This window comes from Lissotriton vulgaris, chromosome 12 (assembly GCF_964263255.1).
Source record: "Lissotriton vulgaris chromosome 12, aLisVul1.2, whole genome shotgun sequence".
Classification (NCBI taxonomy): Eukaryota; Metazoa; Chordata; class Amphibia; order Caudata; family Salamandridae; genus Lissotriton; species Lissotriton vulgaris.
Genome location: NC_141700.1, coordinates 1,510,155 through 1,534,647, shown reverse-complemented (window position 1 = coordinate 1,534,647; position 24,493 = coordinate 1,510,155). Strand labels below are relative to the sequence as shown.

At 49.6% G+C, this 24,493-nt stretch overlaps 1 protein-coding gene and 1 pseudogene across 1 annotated transcript in view; both read left to right on the top strand.

The window, feature by feature from the left end:
• Window positions 1-24,493, top strand: part of PCSK4 (proprotein convertase subtilisin/kexin type 4) — a 999,360-nt gene that overhangs the window by 803,070 nt on the left and 171,797 nt on the right. The gene's annotated exons all lie outside the window — the stretch shown is intronic.
• Window positions 961-3,555, top strand: LOC147672998 (uncharacterized; annotated as a pseudogene).

Here is a 24,493-nt window from a genome sequence, read left to right as displayed (position 1 = left end):
TACTCCCATTCGGAGTAACTACTGCTCCCAGCGTGTTTACCCAATGTCTAGCAGTAGTAGCAGCTCATCTCAGAAGACAACAAATTCACATCTTCCATTACTTAGATGACTGGCTCATCAAAGCTAGCACACAACAGAAATGTCTAGAACACACTCAAACTACGCTACACCTACTCCACCAATTAGGCTTCATGGTCAACACCCAAAAGTCTCACCTACAGTCTTCACACATACAATCTTATCTAGGAGCCACTCAACACTCACACGGGTCTAGCCTCTCCCGTTGCAGCCAGAATTCCCAATATTCAAACTCTGTTACTACAGTTTCAAACAAACCAAACCTTACCAGTCAGGACTTTCATGCAGCTACCAGGAATGATGGCGTCAAGCATCGCAATAGTGCCTCATGCAAGACTACACATGCGTCCGCTACAAGAATGTTTAGCACGTCAATGGAATCAATCACAGAGTCATTTAACAGATCTAGTGTTGGTGGACAGCCGCACCCATCACTCTCTGCAGTGGTGGAACCCAACCAATTTATGAAAAGGGCGGCTGTTCATCTACTCTGTTCCACACATCGTGCTCATGGCAGACACATCTCTCACAGGTTGGAGTTGCCCCAGTATTGGACCTTTCATAGATTCCCATGCTTTGTATCATTCCCCGTCATCGGAATGGGAGCCTCTGTAGTATAAAAACCATAGAAACAAAAGAGAAAAACATGCCTAGGCCTCATCTCATTGTGTATCCTATCACTCTCTTTGTGTAAAAGAGACCAAACTTTTGCCAGGACCAATCAGAGCAGCCTCACCCCATAGAACCTTCCTGAGAGAGCTCAGAGCCTCAGATTTTTCTACCGCACGTTGTGCTAGGGAGTCTCCACTGAGCTCTGCTCAGTTTTTCTACAATCTTATTGGATTTTGGATTATTTCTTCAATTTTTTCAACTGCTATCAAGATGTCTGACAAGGAGAAGAAGGCCCTATTCAGGTCCTGTGCCTCTTGTGGGAAAAAACGACCTTTTGTGGAAGATAAGCATGACAACTGTATTTATTGCTTATACCCGGACCACAAGGCCACCGACTGCAACATTTGTAGGACCTTCTCTACCAAGACTCTCCGTGACAGAGAGGGTCGACTTTTGACCTGGCTTCAAAGGATGAAGACTCGGAAGGAGGTGCTGTCATCAGATGAAGAGGATTCTACATCTCTAGCGTCCTCTCACAAGTCCAGGAAGAGGGGTAGGTCTCCCCCTGGTTCTTCTTCTTCAGTTGAGCCCCCTCTTAAGGCCCCTCACAAGATCTCTGATAGGTCTGAGAGGGCTGGTCCCCTTCAATCTCCTCACGGAAGTGAAAAGGAGAGGCAGGGACAGGCTACTGGATTGGCTACAGCCTCAAAGGACAAAAAGGAGGTTTCCATTACTTCTCCTCCGTCCACGAAAGAAAAGACCGGTGACAAACACTCTTCTGTCACTCCCGGAACTGGTCCGGAGAAAAAACAGCATCCGTCGACTGTGAAATCGTCAGGTACGTCGACGACGATTACTTCAGTGAAAGTTCCCGCTGTTTCCTTGGCTCCGTCGACGGGCTCGTCGTCGGTAGCGATCTCCACGTCGACGTCTTCGTCGTCATTCAAGGTTCCAGGTTCGTCGACGTTTGCTTCTTCCACGTCGACGACGATGAGCTCCGGTAAGGTGCTGTAGACGGGCTCGTCGACGACGAAAACTACGTCGACGACCACGACAACTTCGACGTCGACGCTGATGGTTATGACAACGAGTTTGTCTACAAAGCCGTCGACGATCATCCCGTCGACGACCAAGACTTCGTCGACGACGGCAGCTGTACCGTCGACGATCATCCCGTCGACGACCAAGACTTCGACGACTGCTGCTCCGACGTCGAGACCGTCGACGGGTCAAAAGATGCATTTTCCACTGCAGAAGATGAAAATTACGCCGGAAATGACGTCTCCACGACGAGTTACGTCGCATCCACCGAATATGCTCCTGGATGATGAGTCGGAGGAAGAGGAGGATGAGATTGGCCATTATGGAGACGCCTACAGTCCCTCAGACTTGCATGTAAAACTGCAGGACACTGACACGGAGGAATATTTCGAGCATGCAGGAGAGCAACAGTTGCACTATGTTTCACAAGAGCGACGTCCCACTGGTTTAGGACAAGACATGGTGGCCATGCCCGCCTCTCTGATCTCTGATCTTCAGCTGATGTTGCAGGACTATAGAAACAGGTTTCCTTCGGAACCTTCAACGCAGTCTGCGCATCCTCCGCCTCAGGTGTTGCCACAAGCACAGTCAGTTACTGGTCCGCCTCCTTCGCTGGCGGTGCCCCACTTCCCACCTCAGGTTGTACCTCTGGTCCGATCTCGGACACCGGATCCAGAACAAACCGATACTGTCCAGCATGATACCTCTTCGGACGATGATGCTGTTCAAGTGGATCCCTTGACTGATCCGTTGCAGGACCCAGATTTGGATCAGGGTGACAGTGGGCTACAAGATCCAGACGCCACTGGTCGTGATACTTCTATATCCCCTCCTGTGGACATAGAGGGGTTCCATAACCTGATGGAGAGGGCGTCAAAGAGGTTTGGACTGCCGGTTACGAGAGAGGAGTCTGAGTGCTTCCTCTATGACTTCAAGGAGCAATACAGGAGATCTGTCAAGTCCATTCCGATAATCGAACATGTGTGGGAGGAAGGCATGAAGATCATGCTGAATCCAGCCACTGTTATCCCGGTGCTTCCCAGACTGGAAAAGAAGTAAAAGGCTCCGGAAGGCAGTCCAGCTTGTCTTCTTGGACAGCCGAAGCCTGATTCGGTGATCTCTCAGGCCGCCCAAAGCAAGTCAAAAAATCCAACGACACCTTTGACTACGCCTCCGGACAAGGACGGTAGACGTCTGGATAACGTGGGTAAGAGGTTTTCTTCCATGGCCAGCTTGCTGGTTAGAGCAGCGAATTCTCTCGCCATTCTAGGCAGATGCGATCGCCAGATGTGGTGTGACATGGCACCGTTTGTGGAACAATTGCCAGAAGCGACAAGGGATGAGGCCAAGAGAGTGCTGATGGAGGGAGAAAAATCCTCCTCCGAAGTTATCGACTGTGCCAAGGATATTGCTTCCACTGCTTTTCGGGCCTTAGCGGGGTCAGCAGTGCTACGTCGCCAGGGCTGGTTGAGAGCCACCTGGTTTCGTCAAGAGGTCCAAAATAAGATCCTGGACCTCCCATTTGATGGAGAGATGCTTTTCGGTAAGCATGTTGATGATGCCCTGCAGAATATAAAGAAAGATACCGACACGGCGAAGTCACTGGGATCTCTCAACTACCGTAAGGTCCCGTTTAAAGGCGTTCGTGGCAGAGGTTTCTCTTCGTATAGAGGCAACGCCCAACAGAGATATTCATCATAGTCTTCCCAGTCTTATAAGACCCAGTACTCCAATCAACGGCAGGGACAATCGGCGTCTTACTCTCCCCAAACTCTGCGAGGGCGTCAGAACGGTCAAGGACGTGACACCGCCAAGCGGCAATAGCGGCCTCCTGGCTCTACCTGCTGTTCCTACCCTCCCAGTCACATCGGTGGGGGGCAGGATATCTTTTTGTCTGAACAGCTGGAGGTGTATAACATCCGACCAGTGGGTCCTCAATATTGTACAGAGTGGCCATACGTTGGAATTCCAAGATCTTCCTCCAACAAGAGCTCCGGGCGCAATCCACACAAAACATCTGGGACTGCTCCATCTAGAAGCCCATCAATTGTTCCTCAAGGGGGCAATAGAACCAGTACCTCTCTCTCAGAGGGGCAGAGGTTTTTATTCCAAGTTCTTCCTGGTGCGGAAGACTACAGAGACTTGGCGCCCCATTCTAGACCTACGAGAGCTCAACACTTATCTCATCAAACTCTCTTTCAGGATGGTCACTCTCCAGGAAATTCTTCCTCTTTTGAACCCAGGCGACTACTTGGCTTCCCTGGATTTAGAAGATGCGTATTTCCACATACCGATACACCCAGCTCACAGACAATATCTGCGGTTCACAGTGGGCAAGAGCCATTTCCAATTCAAGGTGCTTCCGTTTGGCCTTCGATCTGCGCCTCGGGTGTTCACCAAGGTGTTGGCACCAGTGGCACCTTCTTTAAGAACACATTCCCTGGAGGTGTTACCTTACTTGGACGACTGGCTAGTCAAGGCTCCATCTTTCGAGGAAATCTCTCAGGCTGTTTCGACTTGCATTCAGTTGTTCAGACACCTAGGCCTTCAATTAAACAAACGCAAGTCAGTTCTGCAACCCTCCAAAACCACACGATTTCTGGGGGCCATTTTGGACACCACGCAGTGCACGGCTCGTCCTTCGGAGGACCGTCAACAAAAGTTGATCGTATCAGCTCGCCAACTGTTCCACAAGAAATGCCTGTCAGTCCGTCAATACAAGTCCCTTCTAGGGTCGATGTCATCCTGCATACCATTAATTCCGCATTGCAGGCTGCGAATGCGCCCTCTGCAGGAAGAACTAGACAAACAATGGCGCCAAGCAGACGGATCATTCAACGACAAGGTGTTGGTGACTTTAACAATGAGAAAGGCATGTGAATGGTGGCTGGTACAAGAACATATCGCACAAGGTCTGACGTTCAGAATTTCACCATCCCCCCTCATCATAACTACGGATGCCTCTTTGGAAGGCTGGGGAGCGGTGCTCCGCGAACTCCAAGTCAGCGGCACTGGAGCCCGGATCAGCGCCAGTGCCATATACATTTTTTGGAGCTGACGGCCATTCGGTTGGCTTTGCAGGCTTTCCTTCCCAGAGTTCGCAATCATTCAGTGCTGGTCCGGACGGACAATACGACAGCCATGCACTACGTCAACAAGCTAGGGGGAACGAGGTCGCAAACTCTGTCCACAGAAGCTCAGAGGATCTGGGATTATGCGATCCTTCACAACATCAGTCTGAGAGCCGAACAGCTGGCAGGCTCGCTCAATGTCAAGGCGGACGCCCTGAGTCGACAGACGGAGGTGACGCACGAATGGGAATTGAATCAGTCCATTCTGGAGAGTGTGTTCTCGGTTTGGGGACACCTACCATCGACCTTTTTGCCTCTCCGGTGAACGCCAAATGCCGGTTTTACGCAAGCAAGGTTCACCATCAGGGGTCTCTGGGGAACGCCCTTTCGATGGCCTGGTACAGCGCATTCTTTTACGCTTTTCCTCTGATTCCCCTCATTCCTCGAGTACTCAAGAAAATGAAGGTGGAACCGTGCAGGATGATTCTCATTGCACCAGCATGGCCCCGGCAATTTTGGTACACAGAGCTCCTGCGGCTCTCCCAGGCTCCTCCAATTCGCTTACAATCAATTCCGTCCAGGAATCAGGGGTAGGTTTACCATCCGGATCCGAAATCGCTCCACTTGACAGCGTGGCTCCTGAACACAGAGAGTTCCGTCATCTGACTCTCTCCCTGGACTGTCAAGACGTTTTGTCACAGGCTCGGGCACCGAGCACAAATAAAACTTACAAGGCAAAATGGAGAAGGTTCTGACTATGGTGTCAAAGGCAAGGTCTCCATCCTTACAAATCTCTGCCTCACCAACTCTTGCCATATATACTATCATTGCCTAAGTCTGGGTTGGCACATTCGTCTGTGAAGGTCCATCTTGCAGCCATTTCAAGATTTCGGCGTACTTCTTCAGGCCCTTCCTTATGGTCCTCTCAGATTGTTAAGCAGTTCTTGAAGGGTTTGTTCCGGATGTACCCTCCAGTTCGACATCCTCCACCAGTTTGGCAGCTCAATCTTGTCCTGGCTCAACTCATGAAACCTCCGTTTGAGCCTGTGCACAAGGCGGACTTGAAGTTCCTCTCTTGGAAACTTGCCCTCCTCTTAGCTCTTACTTCAGCGAGAAGAGTTAGTGAGCTTCAAGCCCTCTCCATAGTGCATCCATTCCTTCAATTCAAAAAGGATGTTCTTATTCTTCGCACCAATCCGAAGTTCATTCCGAAGGTGCCGTCTGAATTACACTTGAATGAACCTTTGATTTTAAAGTCTTTCTTTCCGCGCCCTTCTACACAGGCGGAACGCACTTTACATTCTTTGGACGTTCAGAGATGCTTGAAATTCTACTTAGAGCGAACACGACCCTTTCGGAAATCATCCCAGTTGTTTGTGTCCTTCAGCGTACCAAGGAAGGGATTTCCTTTGGCAAAGAGTGGCATTTCTCGCTGGATCTCCAGTGCGATTCAATTTTGCCATCAGGAAGCGGGCAAGCCATTGGACAGTACAGTTCGTGTCTACAAGGTCTGTGGCATCGTCTGTGGCTATTTTCTCTGGAGTCGCCAATAAAGATATATGCAGGGCAGCAACGTGGAGCAGTACTCATACCTTCACGAAACATTACTGCCTAGAGTCTGCAGGACGAGAGGACGCGGCTGTTGGTCAAGCAGCTCTGCGGAATCTTTTTCATTGAGAGGTGAGCTTTCCCTACAATCCCTCCATCCTGGTGAGCACATTTTGCTTATTTTTCTTACTTTATTATAAGTATTGCTATATGGTTATGTGATGCCATGTTTTTACAAAATATGTCTTGATGATTTAGTGCTAGCTACTCTGATACAAAGCATGGGAATCTATGAAAGTTCCAATACTGGGGCAAGAAAACAAGTTACTTACCTGTAACTTTGGTTCCCCAGTATTGGTAACTTTCATAGATTCCCATGCGCCCACCCGCCTCCCCTGGGAAAGCTCCGTTTTTTCACATGAGATAGTGGCGGTTTGCACAACGGCTACGAAAATCTGAGGCTCTGAGCTCTCTCAGGAAGGTTCGATGGGGTGAGGCTGCTCTGATTGGTCCTGGCAAAAGTTTGGTCTCTTTTACACAAAGAGAGTGATAGGATACAAAATGAGATGAGGCCTAGGCCTGTTTTTCTCTTTTGTTTCTATGGTTTTTATACTACCGAGGCTCCCATTCCGACGACGGGGAATGATACAAAGCATGGGAATCTATGAAAGTTACCAATACTGGGGAACCAAAGTTACAGGTAAGTAACTTGTTTTCTTTTCATCTCCACAATTACACAATTCAGGGTCTCTTGGACAACAAGCACAAACGTCTCAACATCAACTATCTAGAGCTTATCCAGTATTATGGGTGTCTTTCATAGATTCACATGCCTGAATCATTACCCGTCGTCGGGATGGGAGTCCCCGGTACATAAATAAAGTAATGTCCTATAGACATATAGAGAAATAGGCCCACAGGCCTTACATTAGTAACATATCCATGTCCTTTTGTAAAAAGGACCAAACTCTAGAAGAAAGCCAATCAGCTGTTACCTCCCTCTAGAACCTTCCTGGAAGGAGCCTCAGTCCCTCAGATTTCCTACCGCACGTTGTGCCAGGGAGTCTCCTTTGAGCTCTGCTCAAATTCTGTGTTTTTTTCACTTCATTAAATAACTTTGTTGTCAGGAATTCTACTGGATTCTTTTCTACTATGGATTATCTTCAAATACATTCTTTAAAGAGGAGAAGAAAGGATTATTTAGAGCCTGTGCAACTTGTTCCAAGAGGTTGCTCTACACTGATGATCCTCACACTGACTGCATTTATTGTCTATACCGCAGGCCAAAGACTGCAAGGTATGTCGCACTTTCTCAAGTAAGTTTCTGAGAGGTCGTGAAGGGCGACTTTTAATATGGTGTCAAACGCTAAGACCAGAAAGGAGGTTTCTTATTTTCTCCAGTGACAGTGATGAGGCGTTGTCCTCAACATCTATGAGATCTCAAAAGAGAAGAAAATCTCCTCAAACTCATTCCTCAGGGGAACGTCCTGAGAAGGCCCCCAAAAAGACCACTCATGAATCTTCTGGGCGCAGTCCTTCAAAATCTCCTCACTCTGTGGTAAAGGGCTTGCTTTTGGAGAAAAATCATGTGAAAAGACGACTTGTGAGCCGTCAAAATCACCTCCTCTGGTCATAAGGACCCTTCAGGAAGACGTCTTCTATACCTCCTGAGGTAAAGACTGTGAGAAGGTGGCCTGATATGCAGTGCTCACTATTCTAGTGAACACTATGTATCAGTCCAGCAACCCTTATTGATGATTGGTTGTAAGTCAGCCTTATAGACCAGCTATCCTAGTAGCGTGGATACGAGCAGTCTAAGGCTAAAGACTCGAGAGGGCGTGTTAAGCCAGCTGTTATACCACACATATACCCCTTGAATACCAAGTGAAAGGACACCACACAAGTGTTATGAAAATAAACAAGATATTTATTAAGAATCACAACAGCCCTGTACTCTTTATGAGGACAGGGTACTAAGCACAACACAAAACTCTTACGAAAATACTTAAGTTAGCACAGTATATACAAATGCCCGAGGGGCACGGAAAACCATATACTCTGAAAGTGGAATGCGAAATTAATAGCAGGTAAGTACAATACTAATAGGCTTAGGAATCGCTAGGACTTGACTATAGAATATTCAGATTACTTCTAGGAGGCCTAGGGGACTCGGGTGCAGAGTGTGCACTCTCACGCGTGATGCGGGACAAAGTCTATGGTAGCTAGTAATGACAAAGTTAGTGTTCTCGGGCGAACCCGACCTGGTAGGAGGAAAACGAAAGTGGATTCTGACCCTTGGATAGTGAGGCTATGCTGGGGCACCGAAATGCCGAAGATACCTAGCCCAGGGGCATAGGTCTCAAAAGACGTCGGGAATCCTCGTAGACGGACCAGGAGCCTGGAAGAAAGAAGTTGCTGGCAGGCGACCAGTGAAGAAAGTTCGATGGATCCAAGCCTGGATCGAAGGAAGATGACACCTGAAAGCAGAGGGGACCAAGTTCGAGACTACTAGCCAGTAGTCAGTGGGCACCAGGAGGGCACCGGATGGTAGCCACCTCGACTAGGTGAGTGGGTGACGCTGTGCTCGCAGATCTCACGGACCAGGAGGCGTTGTCGGCGATCAGGATGGAGGAGCGAGCTGTCCCACGAAGATTGAAGCTGTCGGCGTCGCTGGACCCAGGATTGGGCAACAAAGCCTTGGCAAATTCAAGCCCATGCGGTGGACTCAAAATGGCATCTGGAGTGGACCAGGAGGGTCCGGGGTGCCTCTCTTGAAGAAGGAAGCAAGGGCCAGTCTGGAGCAACCAGACCAGCAGCAGTGATGTCGTCGGGCGTCGTGAAGAAGGCCACAAGCCAGCCGGCTAGTAGCCACACAGCGCGGTGAGCACGCAAAAGCAGAAGGGCCCCACGCAGATCGTGGAGATGCTGGAGGGCTGATCTTCGGTGCTGGAGCTGCTCAGGGTTGGGGCTTCTCAGACCCCAAAGCACTCACCAGTGGAGCACACGGTGGGCTTGTTGCAAAGAAGTCGTGCAGTCTTGGCGATCGTCGGTCCCTCGAGGTCTCGTCGCACTCACAGTTCTCAGCTTTGCTGTAGAGGTGAGTAGAGGTCAGAGGTGCCAGGGAAGCCGGGTCTCGTCGAGCTGGGTCGTCGGATTCGTGAAGAAGGACTTGCAGCAGACCGCAGTGTTCTTAGGATGGTGCCCGCTTGACGCAGGGTGACTACTCCTTAGCCACAAGGGAGAATCTTGAAGAAGGAAATATTGATGCCTTTCGCAGAAAGTCGTGTCTTGATTCCAAAGATGATCTAATTTGAACAGGGGGCCCGCTCCCATCTTTATACTAAAAAAAAGGGGGCTGACCCGGTGACTAGGTCCTGCCTATGGGTGGGACTAGGAGGGGGGTGGTTACACCCCTCTGCCATGCCGGACTTTCCCCAGGCCAGGGGCTGGTGTGCCCCTGGAACTGGTTCTGACCGGCCTATGCGTAGTGAGCACCGGGGTGCCACTCAGCAGTCACCTTCCTGAAAAGCCCTGCCTACCCAGGATACACAAAACCATGTCTGGGACGGTGCTAGCACCGCCCCTGACAGGAAACCCTTTGTCCAGGCTCCCCTCGCTGGAAGGACTCCCAGCTGCAGGGGGTCAGACTCGTGTCTGTGGTGGCAGCATCCATTTTGTGGAGCTGAGGCTTCGTTTAACTTTAACCGGGGTTCACAGTTACATACATGTCGTGTCCCTCTAGAAGGGTGGAATGCTAACCCCGTCGCCAGAATTGGCGAGGGGTTAGTATTCCAATTCGTATGACACCTTACTCGACATGTTTTGATAAAGCAATACCAAAGATAGCATTTAACCGCGAGGATTATAATGCACTTAAGAGTATATGGTATGCGATATCATGGAACAGCTATTAGGACTTGGTTCCGCAAGCTGCAGACAGGCTCAGCTCATGCCAGAGCACCATCTCACACGATTCCAAGCACTCTGCCTTCAGGATTGTCAAGGCCTGCCATAGGAGTGACTGATAGGAATCTGTGTGTCCATTTTAGGGTTAGGTATAGGTATACTACACCTACAGCAAAGGGTGATTACACAACTTTGCCCCAGCTGTCATGCAGCCAGTTGTGTCAAATTTAGGAGGCCAGCCAGGGGTGGCATAATACATGCTGCAGCCCCTGGCAGCCCTGGGTACACCTATGCCCTGAGTTACAGGGTCTGATAAGGTGGCCCAGTACCAATTGGTAAATGCACCTAGGGTACATGTGGTAATTTAGAGAGAGAACAGCCAGGCTGTGGGTCTGATTGGCAGGCCCACAGCCAGAGAAAGTCGTAAACCAGTGAAACAAAAGCAAAAAATCTGGGTGATCATAGGATTGCAGACCCTACTCAACTACAGAGCTTATCTCTACCTTTGCCTTCAAAGGAGAGCCACAGTATAGCTGCCCACTGACTTGGGGGGACCCACTGGACAGTGCAAGCCCTCTCCAAAGCAGTCATCCATTTGTGGATGTCATCCCCTTGTTTAAAGGGGGGCACTATCTTACTCAGGTGTCTAGTGTCTAAACTCCTGTCCTTTTCTCTAGGTAAAATGCTGCCACCAGTGGGTTCTGACCCACACAATTTCTGCTCTCTGGCAAAGGCAAGCCTCTCTTTGGCAAGGGCAATTTCTTCCCTCTCAATCCTCAGATTGACTTCCCTCATCTTAGCTTCATGCTCTCTTCTCTGAGGGGATGTCATCCCTCTGTGAGAAGAGGTACGAATGGATCTGTTAGAGCCTCTGGAGAGAGACCTAACTCGTCCATTCCCAATGTTAAGCCTGCCTGAGAGTGGGCCTGGGGGTCCCCCTGTTCCATTCTCATGCCTGCTTAAGTTGGTCCTGGTGAGTCTACTGACTTCTACCTGACCCTTGTCTTCCTCATCCCCTGACAACTCCTGATCCTCTTCCTCCTCATCACTCTCGGTTCTAATGGCGTTGAGGTCAGGGTCCCCAAGGGTTCCCTCTAAGGGGGGCATATTCCCATCTGGATTAGAAGGGCCTGTGTTAGAAGCTCTTCTGGCATCATAAGTCTCTAAGAGACCTATCAGAAAGGGAATGGTAGGGTTAGAACCCTGTTTTAGTTTCCTGGATGTACACACTTGTCTCATCTCCTGGAAACTAAGAGCTGCATATCTGGAAGGGACCTGTGGAGGGTCGTCAACCACAAGAGGGGTCTCTGTAGACTCTTCGTGGTTAGACATGCTTCTAGTGTGGTGTAAGTGATGCACCTACCTACACTGTTTGTTTGCCTACTGATCCCTTGCTAGAGTTGTAGTCAGGGTGTGCTAGGCCCTGTTACACTACAACAGCTGGTTCAGTAGAACTCAGAGTATTCTAAGCTAAGTTATATGTACCTTGGTACTTATGTGATCTTTCAAATGATATTCTTAGGATACGTGTGGTAAAACAATAGCAAGCTCAAATCCCAACTGCTGCTCACCAATGTGAGAAGTTGGCCTGATATATAGTGCTCACTATTCTAGTGATCACTTTGTATCATTCCAAACGACCCTTATTGATGATTTGTTGTAAGTCAACCTTATAGACCAGCTATCCTAGTAGCATGGACAAGAGCAGTCTTTAGGCTAAACTCTAGAGGGCGTGTTATGCCAGCAGTTATACCATCACATATACCCCTTGAACACCAAGTGAAAGGACACCACACAAGTTGTTATGAAAATAAAAGGATATTTATTTATAACAAGTCTACCCTGAACTCTTTATGAGTCAGGGAGCTAAGCACACAACAAAACTCTTAAGAAAATACTTTAAGTTGCACAATTTACACAAATGCCCGAGGGGCACAACAAACCATATACTACAAAAGTGGAATGCGAAATACTAGCAGGTAAGTAACAAGATCCAGAGGCTTCAGGATCGCTAGGACTGCACTACAGAACCCTAAGGTTAGGAGCAGGAGGCCTAGGGAGATCGGGTGCAGAGTGTGCACTCTCACGCGGGATGCGGGACAAAGTCTATGGATACTAGTATTTATAGTAATATGGCCACTCCCGGACTCTGTCCGTAGACTCGTCGATTCATTGGGCCTTGCCCCCACCCTCCCTGCACCGCCGCACTCCCCGCCGCAATCTCCCCTGCCACCCTGCCTCCCCTGCCCTGTCCCACCCCCCTCCACCCCAGCTCTGTCCGTTATTCTACTCAATACCAGGTCGGCGGTCAAGCATCACCTCGAGCTGTTCGTCCTACTCGATACCGAGAAACCTGACCTACTGCTCTTGACCGAGACCTGGTATTGCGATACCTCCCTTCCCGCTCTCCTGGCCACCCTTCCACCGTCTTACGTGGCCCTACGTGCCGATCGACCGGCCGGCAGGGCGGGCGGTGGGGTCGCACTAATTACTAGGTCAGATCTGCACTTCCAGTTACTTCCCTCTCCCCCTATGGCCCCTGTCGACTTCCTGGTGGCCCGTTCCCTTCAGACCGCCCCTCCTATCACTTGTCTCCTCATGTACCGCCCCCCTCAGCCCTCGCCTTCATTTCTACCTGCCTTCCAAGACCTGCTGGCAAATCTGGCGGTTAACTTTGCCTCGGTTTTGGTGCTGGGGGATTTTAATTTCTGGCCCTCAGACCCACACGAGTGCCCTGCCTCAAAAGAATTCACCGAATCTCTGTCTTCCCTCAACTTTGTCCCACACATTTCTGTCCCCACTCATTCTTACGGGCACACACTTGATCAGGTCTGGGCTCTTAACCTCCCACTGGCTTCGGTGGCGGTCTCCCCTTGCCCTTGGTCCGATCATGCCCTCATCTCTTTCTCCATCCCCCACAACCCATCCCCCAAAACCCCGCTTGCCAAAAACACCTGGGCGCGGAACTGGAACAGGTTGGATCTTCCCTCCCTGACCTCCCTGCTTCACAATTCCATCCCTCCCCTCTCTGGTTTATCATCGGCCTCACAGGCCAAGGCCATTAACACCTGGCTGGCTGGAGCCTGTGACTCAGAGGCCCCCTTACGACGCATCTCCATCCGCCGGCTTAAGGACTCTAACCGATGGTTTAACGACCATCTAAAAGAACTTAAGCTGAGCGTCCGGAGGGCGGAGAGGCAGTGGAGGAAGAACTACTGCCCGTTATTAAAAACCCACTTTCTGACACTGTTGGCTGATTACAAATCAGCAATTCTAGCTGCAAAGACCGACTACTTCTCCACGAGAATAATGTCGGCCGCCAACAAACCCAGGGCTATCTTTGACATCGTAAACGACCTGGCGTTCTCAGATCGAGCCTCGCCCCAAATCCCTCCCTCCCAGCTTCTCTGCGACCAATTAAACAACTACTTCGTGGATAAGATCACCAATATCAAGGCCAATATCCCTTTACCCTCGCCTACCTTCGTCGATCCTTCCCCCTCCCCAGTACAAAATCATTTCACTGTTATCCCTCCCCTCACTCAGGAATCCTTTCTGTCGATTCTCCCCAAAGTTAAATCTGGGTCCCCGGCGGATGTCTGCCCCGCTCGCATCCTACAGCAAATCTATTCTAGCTGCCCTGATCCCCCGATTGCCTTCCTCAACAGCGCCTTGGCACAGGGTGTGGTGCCCCCGGTACTAAAAGCAGCCACCATAGTACCCCTGTTGAAGAAGCCCGGCTCGGACCCTTCTATCTCGTCCAACTTTCGCCCCATCTCCCTGCTGCCCTTTCTGGGCAAGGTGATGGAACGCCATGTTACCGCGGCTCTGAGCACCCACATTGAGGCGAATGGGGGGCTGGCTTCTCGACAGGCAGGATTCCGCCCCAGGCACTCAACAGAATCGGTCGTAGTCGCCGTCCTAGACAACCTCAGAAAGGGCATGGATGACAACAACCACCAGGCACTGGTCCTCCTCGATCTTTCCGCCGCCTTTGACACGGTGGACCATACCATCCTACTCACCCGTGTCAAGGCGGCTGGCATCGGGGGATCAGCCCTTGTCTGGCTCTCCTCCTTTCTGAGGGACCGCACCCAGGCGGTCCGTCTAGGCGACTTCACCTCCACTCCCCTCCCTGTCACTTGCGGTGTTCCCCAGGGTTCCTCTCTCTCCCCCCTTCTCTTCAACCTCTATATCTTTCCTCTCATCTTTGCTCTCCAGCAGCTGGAGGTCACCGTCTTCAACTACGCGGATGACCTCCAGCTCATCTTTGATCTGTCCCCCTCCTCTCTCTCGGTCTCCAATTTCCAGTCTACTATGACATTCATCAGGGACTGGATGAATCACAACCACCTTAAACTGAACCCTGATAAAACTGAGTTGGTTCTCACTGGTGGTTCGTCCAGTCCCTGGAACTCTCTTTTCTGGCCCCCCTCTCTCGGCCCTGCACCCTCCCCCTCCACCACTGTCAAAACACTGGGTGTTAAAATGAACAATCAGCTCACTCTTCACTCACACATCAGCTCTGTGGTCTCCTCCTGTTTCCTCACTCTTCGAACCATCCGCTCTGTCTCCCGCTTCTTCACCCCTCAGGCCCTCAAGACCATCATGGCCGCCCTGGTAATCTCGCGTTTGGACTACGCCAACGCTCTTTTCCATGGCATCCCTGCCTATAGTTTGCGTAGACTCCAAGCCATCCAGAACCAGGCGGCCAGACTGATATTTGGCCTCCCACGTTATCACCACTCCACCCCCCTCCTAAAGAAACTCCACTGGCTCCCCGTGAAACAGCGTTCCCTCTTCAAAATCGGGTGCATGGTTTTCCAGGCCCGTCAGGGCACTGCCCCTGCTTTCATCACTTCACTTATCAAACCCTACGTCCCCGCAAGAAATCTCCGGTCCTCCTCCAAGTCCCTTCTCCTGATCCCCCGTTTCTCGCGCAAAAAATGGGGTGGATCCAATTTCTCTACTCTGGCCCCTTCCTTCTGGAACTCTCTCCCTGATAACCTCCGCTCCGCAACTCAGTACCTTTCTTTCCGTGGAGACTTGAAAACCTTCCTATTTAGCCAGGCTTTCCCCGCCTAAATTTTCTCCCCGGTCTTCCTTCCCCTCAGTCACTGAACCTTCAGCGCCAAGAAACCGCAAGGTGTATGTTGCGCTTTACAAGCATTTTAAATTAGAAATTAAATTAAATTAGTATTTCGTAAAGTTACAGTTATTGGACGAATCCGACTCGGTAGGCTGAAAACGAAAAAGGATCTGGACACTTAGATAGTGAACCTACGTTGGAGCACCGAAATGCTCAGGTTACGTAGCCCAGGGGCTGCGGCTGCATAGGGTTCAAAAGACGTCGGGAATCCTCGTTACAGTCTATGGAGCCTGAAAGAAGAAGTTGCTGGCAGGCGACCAGTGAAGAGATTCGGAGGGATCCAAGCCTGGATCGATGATGGTGAAGACCTGAAAGCAGAGGGGACTCAGTTCTTAATCACTAGCCAGTGATTAGGTGGGCACCAGGATGGCACCGGATGAAGTCACCTCGACCAGGTGAGTGGGCGACGCTGGGCTCTGCAGTCTCTCGGACCAGGAGGCGTTGTCGGCGACCAGGATGGAGGTGCGAGCTGTCCCACGAAGGTGTCTGCTTTCGGCGATGCTGGACCCAGGATTGGGGCAACAAACCTTGGCAAAGGCAAGCCCACGCGGTGGACTCAAGATGGCGTCTGGAGTGGACCAGGAGGGTCCGGGGTGCTCCTCTTTTGGAGGGGAGCTAGGGCCAGTCTGGAGCAACCAGACCAGCGTTGCAATCGTCATGGTTCGTCGTCAGGAGGGCTACAAGCCAGCAGGCAAGTGGCCGGACAACGCGGTGAGCAGCAAAGAGCAGAAGGGCCCCACCCAGATCTCGTGGATGCTGGCGGGCTGGACTTCGGTGCTGGAGCTGCTCAGGGTTAGGGCTTCTCAAACCCCAAAGCACTCACTCGAGGATCCCTCGGCGGTCGTGCTGGATAAGCGTCGTGCAGTTTTGAAGATGGCCGGTCCCTTCAGGTCTCGTCACACCCACGAATCTCAGCTGGGCTGATGATGCAGGTAGAGGTCAGAGATGCCAGGGAATCTGGGTCTCGTCGAGCTGGGCAGTCTTGATCCGGAGGATGGACTTACAGCAAACCGCAAGCGCTTAGATGGTGCCCTCTGATGCAGGGTGGCTACTCCTTAGCCACAAGGGAGAGTCTTCAGAAATGTTCAAGAGTTCTTTCGTGGAAAGTAGTCACGATTCAGAATTATCTAATTTGGGAAGGGGGCCCGCTCCTACCTTTATTCTAAGAAAAGGGGCTGGCACGCGACTAGGTCCTGCACATGGGTGGGACCAGGAGGGGGGTGGTTACACCCCTCTCCTTTGTCCGGACTTTCCCCAGCTCAGGGGCTGGTGTGGCCCTGGAACTGGTTCAAGCCGGCATATGCACAGTGAGCACCGGGGTGCCACTTGCAGTCACCTTCCACTCAGCCCTGCCTACCTGGGATACACAAAACCCTGTCTGGGTTGGTGCTAGCACCGCCCCTGACAGGAAACCCTTTGTCGATGTCTCCACATCGACGACCACAGTCTCAACGACGATGGCATCGTCAGCCTCCTCATCGACGACATCTATAACTCAATCGTCGACGGCGGGTAAACCACTGTCATCGATTATACTTATAAAAAAGCAATCGACGTTGCGTAAAGTTCCGTCAACGGCATCGTCGGCGACGACACTGTCGACGACGAAACATAAACTGTCGACCCCTGCACCGATGACGAAGACGCCATTGACACCCGGCGCTTCGTCGACGAAGACATCGACGACGGTAAGCGCATCGTCGACGACGAAGATATCGACGTTGAGCACGCTGTCAACAAAGGCACCGTCGACGAAGACACTGTCGACGACCTCATCGTCGACGACGAAGGTACCGTCGACGACCACACTGTCGACGACGAAGGAACCGTCGACGAAGGAACCGTCGACGAAGGGACCGTCGACGAAGGCGCCGTCGACTACCTCATCGTCGACACTTGAAAAACAATCGGCGTCTGCACCGTCGACGACAAAGTCGACAATGACATCGTCGACGCCGTGGAAAAAATCTGATTTAATTCCCCCAAAACGGAATGAAAAGAATCAGATTACGCCAGAACTAACATCGCCAAGTAGAGTACAAGGATTACTCCCATCTTGTCTCCTACAAAGTGATGAATCTGAAGATGACCACTATGAGCAAGCTACTAGTCCTTCAGATCTCATTGTAAAGTGCCAGAGCACAGATGAAGATGATGTGGTTTTTACGGAAGAGACCGTACATACCCACCAGGTCACTCCTATGGTTTGCCTTCCAGTTTCTATTGTCTCAGATCTCCAATTCTTGATCGCAGACTACAAGAAACGTTTTCCTGAATCACCAGCGGCACCTTCAAAAGCGAAATCTCCATTATCATCCAAAACGCATTCATCTCCAAAGACAAGACCACCACCTCTGGATCTTCCTCAGGAGAGAGAACCAGTTCATAATGTTCAGTCCTCGGATGACGACGGCTAGGAACCAGAAAAAGGAGAGGTACGGGATGACCTCTCTTCTCACAAGGATGATGAGGATTATATCGCTCATTCTCCAGCCACACCTGAACCTCAGACTTCAGAATCCCCCCAGTGGACATTGGCGGATTCCACAACTTGGTGGAAAGAGCAGCCACAAGATTCCACATGGCTGTAGAATCACAAGAAACAGACTGTTTTCTTTATGATTTTAAAGATCCGATCAGGAAGACAACTAGATCTATTCCCATAATAGAGCACATATGGGAGCAAGGTCAGCAATTGATGCAAACGCCAGCATTATTCGCTATAGTGGTGCCCAGACTGGATAAAAAGTATAAAGCACCAACAACAGCAGCTACCTGCCTTAACGCACACCCCAAACCAGATTCTGTAGTCACACAAGCGGCTCAAAAGAATTCTAGAAATCCATCCTCCCCACTGTCAGCACCACCAGACAAGGAGGGCAGGAAATTAGACAGCATAGGCAAACGCTTTTCAAGTACGTCCGCCATGACTGCCAAATAGCGAACGCCATTGCGTTGATATGCAGATACAACAGACAATTGTGGGAAGACATTGTCCCATACCTAACAGAAATACCAGAAGACTTGAAGGAGGAAGTCCAATCCCTCCTAAAGGAAGGACAAATGTCAGCATCAGAGATCATCGATTGCGCTGTAGATGTCGCAATGACAGGCTTCAGGCAACTGGCAGGTGCAGCAGTCTTAAGGAGACAAGGATGGCTCAAAGCAACATCCTTCAGACAAGAAATCCAAACTAAAGTATTGGATATGCCCTATAACGGACAGCATCTATTTGGTGAAAAAATTGACGAAGCCCTACAGGCAATCAAAAAAGACACAGATACTGCGCGAGCTCTAGGCACCTTACAGTTCAGAAACCAGTCCTTTCGAGGACATAGAGGCAGAGGTCAGCCCTCTTACAGAGGATCATACCAGGGAAAATCCTCATACTCATATAATCAAGGCCGATCGCAATACCAGCAGCGACAGCAGCAACAAGGTCGCCAGACCTCCTACGGGAAATCAAATTTCAGAGGGAGAAACCAGAGGAAACCAACAGGCGGACGCCAATGACAGTTTCCAGCAGCCAGTCCCTCCACCATTTCATTCTTTCAAAATTGGAGGCAAAATAACACACTTCCTCCACAATTGCAAATCAATAACAACAGATCGATGGGTGATCCAATTAATCCAATACGGACACTCATTGGAATTCAGTTCAATCCCTCCAACAACTCCTCCTCGCAAGATCCAACACTCACACCTGCGATTACTCCTTCAAGAGATTTCATCAATGTTGAAGAAAGGGGCATTAGAACGAGTCCCATCAGCTCAAAAAGGAAAGGGATTTTATTCCCGATTCTTTCTGATACAACAGAAAAGAAAGAAATGGAGGCCCATACTAGATCTCAGGGCACTCAATTCATTCCTAAAGAGCCAATCGTTTCGGATGGTAACCCTTCAGGAAATCTTAGGATCTCTAGAGGAAGGAGACTTTATGACGTCCTTGGACCTCCAAGACGCATATTACCACATCCCAATACACAGGCGCCACAGGAAATACCTACGATTTGCTGTAGCAGGACAGCACTACCAGTTCTGTGTCCTCCCATTCGGCCTCAAATCGGCGCCTCGCGTTTTCACAAAGTGCCTCTCTCCAGTGTCAGCTTACCTACGTCAGCAAGGCCACCAGGCCTTCCCCTACCTGGACGACTGGCTGCTGAAAGCACCATCTATGAAAGGCGCACAAATGTCTTCCACCGCCTGTCTCAATATTTTCGACAAACTGGGCCTGACACTCAGTCACGAGAAGTCAACCTTACACCCCTCCAAAGTCATAACTTTTCTAGGGGCAACTCTAAATACGACATCTTCAACAGCATTCCCATCACAGGAAAGGAAACAGAAACTAATCGCTATGGCCAATGCAGTGACCTCAAAGAACACCATCCGAGTCCGTACTTTCAAGTCCCTTCTAGGGATGATGTCCTTGTGTATACTACTCATTCCTCACTGTCGGCTCAGAATACGCCCCCTCCAGGAGGCACTGACCAAACAGTGGACTGAGTGTACAGACTCTTTCGAGGATCACATCGTGATTACTCCACAAATCACCAAGGCCTTACGCTGGTGGAAGACTTCCACCAACCTATCACATGGATTAACATTCCTGCTGCCTCCAACTCCACATGTCATAACTACAGACGCCTCTCTAGAAGGATGGGGAGCAGTCCTTCAAGAGTTGCAAATCAGTGGCAAGTGGACAGACCAAGAGAGGAAACTCCACATCAATCTCCTAGAACTGAGGGCAGTGTTCCTATCTCTTCAGGCCTTCCTCCCGCGCATCAAAAACTCAGCAGTGCTTGTGAGAACGGACAACACAACCACAATGCACTTCTTAAACAAGCAGGGAGGAACACGTTCGCTGACACTATCTCGAGAATCACAAAAAATTTGGAACTGGCTAGTACTCCACAACATCAAGCTCACGGCAGAGTATGTCCGGGGCAAGGACAACATCATAGCGGATGCTCTGAGCAGACAGAGGTCTCTGTCCCAAGAATGGGAACTCAACCAAAATGTTCTAAACGACATTTTCTCAACATGGGGGAGACCGCAGATCGATCTATTTGCCACCAGGAAAAACGCCAAATGCCGCAACTTCGCAACTTGGCATCCCCAATCGCGGTCACTAGGAAATGCATTTTCCATTGCATGGCGCAACGTGTTTGCGTACGCATTTCCGCCATTTCCCCTACTAACAAGAGTCATTCGGAAAATGAAGATGGAGCACTGCACACTGATTCTCATTGCCCCGTTCTGGCCGAGGCAGCACTGGTTCACAGACCTTCGTCGCCTCTCAGTCCAACCCTCAATCCATCTGGGACCTCATCCATCCCTACTCACGATGTCCAAAGGCCAAGTACTCCAGCCGAATCTGAAATCCCTCAGATTATCAGCATGGCTCCTGAGTACAGAGAGTTCTCTCAACTAAACATTCCGCCGGAGTGCAAGAATGTCCTAGCAAAGGCAAGAGCTGAAAGCACAAATAAAACTTATTCGCTAAAATGGAAACGCTTTTGCGTTTGGTGTATGGACAACGAGCTTCATCCCTTTCAAATCACTCCGGAACAGCTCCTACCATATTTATTTCATTTGGCACAATCTGGTCTTGCCCATGCATCTATCAGAGTTTATCTGGCAGCCATCTCCCGCTTCACAAGAACATCAAAAGGAACATCGCTATGGTCCCACAGATTAATTAAGCAATTCCTGAAAGGGCTCTACAGATCCTTTCCTCGACCACGCAGAGTTCCACCAACATGGCACCTTAATGTGGTACTCAACCAATTAATGAAACATCCGTTTGAGCCCATCCATAGACCTGATATCAAATACATTTCATGGAAAACAGCACTACTTATAGCCTTGACTTCAGCGAGAAGGGTCAGCGAGCTGCAAGCTCTTACCATTCAAGATCCCTTCATGCAGTTCAGAGAAGATAGAGTGATTTTAAGGACTAATCCACGCTTCATTCCTTAGGTCCCTTCGGACTTCCACTTAAATGAGCCACTAGTCCTCCGATCATTCTTCCCTAATCCTAGTTCTGCAGCGGAACGATCACTTCACTCTTTAGACCTAAAGAGATGTCTTAAATTCTACCTAGACAAAACAAAACATATCAGGAAAACGAATCAGCTTTTCATTGCCTTCAGCAGACCAAGAAAAGGCATGCCACTTTCTAAACAAAGCATTTCAAGATGGATATCCTCTGCAATTGCCTTTTGCCATGATAAAGCTGGACGACCGCTACAGTCCACAGTTCGAGCTCACTCCATAAGAGCTGTGTCCACATCGGCGGCACAATTCGCTGGAGTGCCAATTCTGGACATTTGCAGGGCAGCGACCTGGAAGTTGTCACACACATTCACCAGGCACTACTGCCTGGATACGGAACTGATGCAGGATGCAGCTGTAGGCCAGGCTGTACTTCGCCATCTATTCCAGTGAGATGAACCTTTCTCCTTCCCTCCATCCTTTCTTGGTATGCACATTTTCTTCTTTTTTATATTCATTTGTTGATTGTTGCTAGTCGTATGATATGTATTATCTCAGACTGCTTATACTGTCTCATCACAAATGTGCATAATGTATTGCTCGCTACTCTGATTCAGGCATGTGAATCTATGAAAGACACCCATAATACTGGATAAGAAATGCGTTACTTACCTGTAACTGCAGTTATCCAGTATTGGTGTCTTTCATAGATTCACATGCAACCCTCCCGCCTCCCCAGGAAGGTCTCCTCTTCCTCTCTCTATCATATATTACGCCTACTTAGCTTGGTGCGTACGAAAATCTGAGAGACTGAGGCTCCTGGCAGGAAGGTTCTAGAGGGAGGTGGTAGCTGATTGGCTACCTTCTAGAGTTTGGTCCTTTTTACAAAAGGACATAGATAGGCTACTAAGTCGAGGTCCTTAGGCCTACTTTTCTCTATGTATGTCTATAGGACATTACTTTTCTAATTACCGGGGACTCCCATCTCGACGACGGGGAATGATTCAGGCATGTGAATCTATGAAAGACACCAATACTGGATAACTGCAGTTACAGGTAAGTAACGCATTTCTTATCCATTTGTGGATGTCATCCCCAACTTTGTAGGGGGCACAATCTTACTCAGGTGTATATTGTCATAGGGCCTGTCTTTATCCTTAGGGATAGTGCTGCCACCAGTGGATCCTAATCCACTCTCTCTAGGCTGTCTTGCTCTAGCAAGTTTCTCTTGGGCCAGGGCTACTTCTAGCTCTCGCTTCTGGATCCTAAGCTCAGCCTCTCTCATGTTGGCCTCATGTTCCCTCCTCTGAGGAGTTGTCATCCTCCTTCTGGAGTGACCATGAGAACCTCTAGAAGCATGGGAGGTGTTAGATTCACCTGAGTGATTCCTTCTCCTCCTAGGCTCCTGGTTAAGTCCACCTGGGGGTCTGAGTGGGTTTAACCCTGTATCAGTCCCAAATAGGCTTAAGTTAGCCTGGCTAAGTCTCCTGACTGGCACCTGACTAAGTCTCTCATCATCAGAATCACTTTATTCTTCCTCTTCCTCCTCCTCATCTTCAGGCTGAGTATCTCCAGCGTTCTGGTCTTCCTCATCTACCTGGACAATAGGGACAGGGGCATCAGTGTTATCATCTTCAGCAAGAGAGCCTCCTTCTCCAGATCCTGTGGGGTCAGGATTGGAGGTCTTTAGAGCTTCAGACTGGTCTAAAAGCTTTCTGAGGTGGGCTGTGGTAGGGTTCTGACCCTGCCTGAGACCTCTTAAGGCACACAGCTGCCTCAACACTTTAAAGTTTACCATAGCAAATTTGGATGGTGCCCTTGGAGGGTCACCCTCAACAGGGACAGGCCTAGTAGACCCCTCTGCTCCAGACATTGCTCTTGTGTGGGTGGATGTGTTGCAATCTACTTATTCTGGTGTTTACCTACTAAACCTATCTAGTAGTTGTAGTCAGGGTGTGCTAATCCCTTTGCTCTACAACAACTAAGTTCAGTAGAACTTAAGTATACTAGTCTTGTTTTATATGTACTTAGCAGGTACCTGTATGATCTTTCAAATTATATTTTCAAAGATTGCAATGGTAAAACAACAGGAAGCTCAAATCCCAACCGCTGCTCACCAATGTGAGAAGTTGGCCTGATATATGATGTTCATTAGTTCTAGTGACCACCTTGTATCAGTCCAAACAACCCTTATGATGATTGGTTGTAAGTCAACCTTATAGACCAGCTATCCTAGGGGTAGCATGGACAAAGCAGTCTTAGGCTACACTCTGTAAAGGCATGTGAAGCAAGCTGTTTTACCATATACACTCTCCTTGAATACCAAATGAAAGGACACCACACAGATATATATTGAAAATGTATATATATATATATTTATTTACTACAAGTATTGTAGGAGAGTAGGGTCTGCAATCCTATGATCACCCAGATTTTTTGCTTTTGTTTCACTGGTTTACGACTTTCTCTGGCTGTGGGCCTGCCAATCAGACCCACAGCCTGGCTGTTCTCTTTCTAAATTACGACATGTACCCTAGGTGCATTTACCAATTGGTACTGGGCCACCTTATCAGACCCTGTAACTCAGGGCATAGGTGTACCCAGGGCTGCCAGGGGCTGCAGCATGTATTATGCCACCCCTGGCTGGCCTCTTAAATTTGACACAACTGGCTGCATGACAGCTGGGGCAAAGTCGTGTAAACACGCTTTGCTGTAGGTGTAGTATACCTATACCTAACCCTAAAATGGACACACAGATTCCTATCAGTCACTCCTATGGCAGGCCTTGACAATCCTGAAGGCAGAGTGCTTGGAATCGTGTGAGATGGTGCTCTGGCATGAGCTGAGCCTGTCTGCAGCTTGCGGAACCAAGTCCTAATAGCTGTTCCATGATATCGCATACCATATACTCTTAAGTGCATTATAATCCTCGCGGTTAAATGCTAACTTTGGTATTGCTTTATCAAAACATGTCGAGTAAGGTGTCATACGAATTGGAATACTAACCCCTCGCCAATTCTGGCGACGGGGTTAGCATTCCACCCTTCTAGAGGGACACGACATGTCCGTAACTGTGAACCCCGGTTAAAGT